Here is a 4,809-nt window from a genome sequence, read left to right as displayed (position 1 = left end):
TCTGATAAGCCATTCTCAAAATTCACCTTATAGCTGTTATTTAATTTTTTAATGTGAAGTTAGTAAGTTATTAGTGACTCTGTATTTTTTATTTTTAAGTTTCAACTTCAAATTTGAAATTAGAATATCAAAAAAGAGTTCCGATTTTTAAATAAAGTAATTTTACCGGTATCGATCTTCTTATTTAATCCCACACAGAAAGTGCTCGTTATCCGGTGTCTCAAATCGGCAAACTTTTCCTCTGTTTACTTATTTTAAAATGGCCGCTGCGTGGGGTCACGTTGGTTGACCTAGCGCGATGCGCGATGACAGAGTAATCTCTCGCGTAATCACGGTGTTTTGAGCTCTCTCGCGCTCCTTGACTCGCGCTGGGCTCCCGATGACGTGTTCTTTTAACTGCTCACTCGCTCTCCTTCACTCGCGCTCGGCTCCGATGACATGTTCTTCATTCAGCTCTCTCGCTCTCCTTCACTCGCGCTTGACTTTTAACGGAGTTTGTGGAACACGAGGTAAATTTAAACGTTCACAGTCTTTCTCATCAAGCGATACATATAGAATTGGCAAATATATATCTCACCATCAGTATGTAGTTGCTGCGAAGAAAGTCCCCGTTTCGTTCCTTTAAGCCTGTGAATTTTCTCGGTGGGTTAAGTAAACAAAACTCAAACTGCCAAAAATTATTTTCCAATTCGAGATGTCTTCAATCGATCCCAATCCATCGTCGCCATATTTATGTTGTATTTAGGAATAACAACATATCAAGGCAGGAGTTCTGTTAAGTGATTTATTAAGAATAAATCTGTAAAGTAAATTAACCCACAAGAACAAGCTAAGGATGAGCGATGCTGTCGTGTCCAGGTAACGGATAAGAATGACACGACAGCAGAACTCAGACATAGAACATGGAACAAAGAATATGTCATTAAAGGAATACAGTAAATGTCATAGAATTAGTCAATTAAAGATACAGATAAAACAGTAAGGCGTCGGAATGCTAGGTGTTCCGGTGAGCCGGTGGGCACTGTAGTAGTGGGTCCCCCCTTTTCTGGCTGAGGGCTCCGCGTGGGAGTCTGTTACACGGGTCGTGGGGCTGGGGCCTTGGTTGTCCGCGAGCCTGTTTGCCTGGGAGTTCGTTTGATGGCAGAAGGAGTAGCACGGTGACGGTATAGGCGCCTGTGTGGCAAGGCATCTCTATCTTGGGGGAGAAGTTGGGAGCCTCGAGGAGCATAGTTGTTTAGTGATGGGCTCCGTCTTGTTTTACGCTACCTATGACCCGGTTCGGAAGTAGCGAGTCATGAAGGACGTGGTGTTTTCTTCGAGGCTCCTTACATTGGAGTCCACTTCCACACAGCATTCCCTGGTACCGGCCATTTAGCATCGTTTCCTCTAGGCGGCGCGCTGAGGTTCCGCCGCGAGCGTGCCTGCTGTGTCAGCGCAGCGCTTCGGGTTCCTGTAGTCAGCGGAGCTCAGGTCTGCAGAGATTATGTACAGGGGTGTCAGGGCATGCTCTGCGGGCCCCCATGCTTTGTATGCGGTCAGGAACTCTTTCGACGGTCCTCGAGCGGTGTCGCGCTCTGCACGAACGGTACCGGAGCTATTAGGTTAGGAAGCTCTCGCTATCTCCAGTACCAACAGTGCGGCTCTTATAGAACAGCTAGGTCGGTATCGCGCAGCACCTGTCTGTGCTAAGTGTCGTGGCCATTCCAGTATTAGTAGTTCCTATTCCAGGGGACGTACGTGCCAGTTGTTTCTTTGTCTGTGGGCTCTCCAACTTTGTTATAGCGGGATTTTGGTTGGAACGGCTGAACATGGTCCAGCTCTTATGCCGTTCCGGGGGTCATAGATGCCCCAGCCAGACCTGGAGTGAGCGAGTATGAAGTATGGAACAGTATACTAGGAATTTCTTCAGACTAGTGTTTCTGATTGGCTCATCACGCGTTTAGCGCAGTGCACCTTTCAGGCGGGGGCGCTCGGCATGCAGTCCAGCTTAGAAACTCCGGACAGCTTCTGAAGTACCTGGGTACTTTCGGATCGACTATCCGGAGCCGAAATAGCTCAGTTGGGAGAGCGTTAGACTGATAATCTATAGGTCCCTGGTTGGATCCCGGGTTTCGCAGATGCTTTCACACTTAGTCGCATGAAACAAGGTGACATACGGGGACAGGGATCTCTTGCAGTATTCGCTGTGCTCCACAGGAGGCATAGTGTCGGGAGTGTTGTTACACGGACGAAGCACAAGTAGAGGTAGTGACTGCATTCCCCGGCAGTCAGCCTAACACAGGTTCCTTTCCTTCACCTAGTTGGGTGACTTTTGCACAAGTGCAGGACGCAAACTCGTTACTAGAAGGAGCCATCTGTGGGTTACTTCTCGGTAAGCTGTGGCAGATATTAGGTAGTGCTTGCATCCCCTGTGACCAAGTTACCATGTGAGCCACGGTCCTATTACAAGTCGCTTCCCTGCACTTTTGCCTCAGGGGCTGTAACTTCACCTTGGTTGCCCCACCCAACTCCTACCAGTGTATTTGAATTATCAGTTCTCGTAACTGACTGTCAGGCTTGGCCTGGTAGACCGGGGGTTTCGAATAGTTGTTTCATGTCTCATCTGCAGGAACCGCGCTGGAGAACTGCCCTCTCTCCTGGGGGCCGCCCGAACTACCAAATTGTAGAAGGGTCCTACACTATGTGTCCAGTGAGCCAGAAGTAACGTACTGCAATCCAAGGCAGTCTCTCAAACTCAAGACCATCCGTTATGTAGGCAATGCTGGAGCTTGTGCAAGTAATGAAAGGAAAAACCATGTAAGAGGTAGCAAACTGTTACAAGAAAAAGGTGACATGTGCATGTTACAGTGCCAAACACAGAGAAAGGGGTTATACTGCACCATAGAGGGTTCGCACAGACAGCAGGGCTCTTTTACCTGTAACTTGGGGATGCCAGCAGGGAGCCAGTCACTAGGTTGCACTAGGGCAGATTAACTCCAGGCCTTATATGTACTGTTAATGTCCCACTACTGCTTTCCAGCAGACACTTTGGCTCAGTGGGCTGGTTGGTGTTCTGGTGCACCGCTAGGAACAGCATAACCAGCCGGTGTACTTCTTCAGGCGGTCCCGTAACACCCCCCCCCAGCTTGGGTAGCTCCTGGTGTGGCCTTCTTTAGGTATTCGTGAATGTTACAAATAGGCTAAAGGGTGAAGTGTCGATGGCCAACCAATCGTTTTTTTCAATTGCTGAGATTCTTTTCAGCTGTTGTCCGTGTAAAACTTAGGTAGCGAAGTAACAAGGATTTATTTGCAATATATTATAAGCTGCTGCTGTGCTACAAAGTGGAAACACAAGTCTCTATCCTTGCATCCTGTTACTTTAATCAGACTTTTTAGTTACAGCCAACGGATAGCACACATTTTTAGCCCAAGAGCACCAGAGAGCCTCACAACGTGGTGGTATAGTACCTTTTGTCGGGTACTAAGGATTAATTACATGGATACAAAGTGGCAATTATCTCAAGAATGTTGCTAGCAGGCTGTGTGTGCTCATCCACTGGTCATTTGGGACTTTCTTTGAGTAACTGCCTCCCGAATATCATTATACAGCGGATTATGCGTATGCACTTTTTAAGGAACAAGCATCAGTTCTCCTTACCACTTGTGAGTCCATGCAGTGCCGGCCCGCCATATTCCTTCCTCTCCCGGGTTCCTCATGAGAGCTAGGCCATTGGCTCGGTGGTTAGTGCCGGGGTCGCCACAGCTTGCAGCATGGGTTCGATTCCCGCCATCGCGTGGCGGGATGGCTTTAGAATTTTATTAGTTACCCTTTTTCATTACCTTTCGGTAGCTCTGGGAGGTTAGGGTGAATTAATTTTACTCTTGGAAGGGCCTTCAGGCCGTTATACCTCTTCCCCAGCTTGGATTGTGCTTTGGGTTCCCCCCTTTCAGTTTTCACTAGCATGTCTCACAAATTAGGTTCTTGGGTGACAGACTCCGATCTGCTAGTGTGGCGGGCTATTCTGCTGAACCCCTTTTATGTCACTATGGACATGTCACACATAGCAGTTGACACCTTGGCAGCCACAGATGGGGGCGGCTAATTTTTGGTTGGCATGCACGAAAGATTTGTTGTGGCTTAGTTATCTTACGAAATTGTAGCAGTGACCAAACCATGAGATGGGCTTGTGGTATGGTAGCGCTCGCATTGGTGGTATAGTTAGGGAGAGTTCGGATCAGCGGCAAATTTGCAAGCTTTGGGTGGCTTTCCTGATATGGTCTCTCTCTGGTACTTCGTTCTATTGCTGGCAAGAAAGTGTTTTTCAGGTCCTTTTATGTCACCCTTAATGCACTGTGACACTATAGGGTTGTTCAGGTTGAACCCGTGTAGCTCTGAAAAAGGGTGGCCACTTCATGAGGGACTATGCGAGAAAGCTTTATTGTGGCCTCTTAAGCTTGTGCACTAAGCAGCATTGACCATGTCAACAGATGGGTTGCTGGGAGTGTAGTGCTCCTTTTGTAAGAAATTTAGGGAGGCTATGGCGTAGCAGCTTTTACCAGGCAATGTTCAGCACATCAACTGAATAGATGGTTAGCCCTACATTTTCGATGGGCCGGCATGAGCCACACAGATAACCCATACTTCCTGGCCCACGCCGAGACACTCACTTAGTTGTACCACAGCATTGCCAGTTTGCGTTTCTCCGGCTAATTGGCACTTTTGTTGATACATTGTCTATTTGCTCAGAATTTTGGGCCTGCATGAGCACACATATCTCTCCCTGTCTGATCCCACGAAGACCTACCAGCTCTGACTCCACTGTGGTTCAA

General features: G+C 47.9%; 1 non-coding gene across 1 annotated transcript; it reads left to right on the top strand.

Annotated features, from left to right (window-relative positions):
- Nucleotides 1-2,044: 2,044 nt before the first annotated feature.
- TRNAI-GAU (transfer RNA isoleucine (anticodon GAU)) lies at nucleotides 2,045-2,122 on the top strand. The gene has a single exon. It is a non-coding gene; the product is annotated as a tRNA-Ile (tRNA).
- The last annotated feature ends 2,687 nt before the right edge of the window (nucleotides 2,123-4,809 follow it).

The sequence above is a fragment of the Lissotriton vulgaris genome, chromosome 5, assembly GCF_964263255.1.
Source record: "Lissotriton vulgaris chromosome 5, aLisVul1.2, whole genome shotgun sequence".
In the NCBI taxonomy this organism is placed as follows: domain Eukaryota; kingdom Metazoa; phylum Chordata; class Amphibia; order Caudata; family Salamandridae; genus Lissotriton; species Lissotriton vulgaris.
Note: the sequence above shows the minus strand (reverse complement) of the source record. Positions and strands in the feature narration are given on the sequence as shown.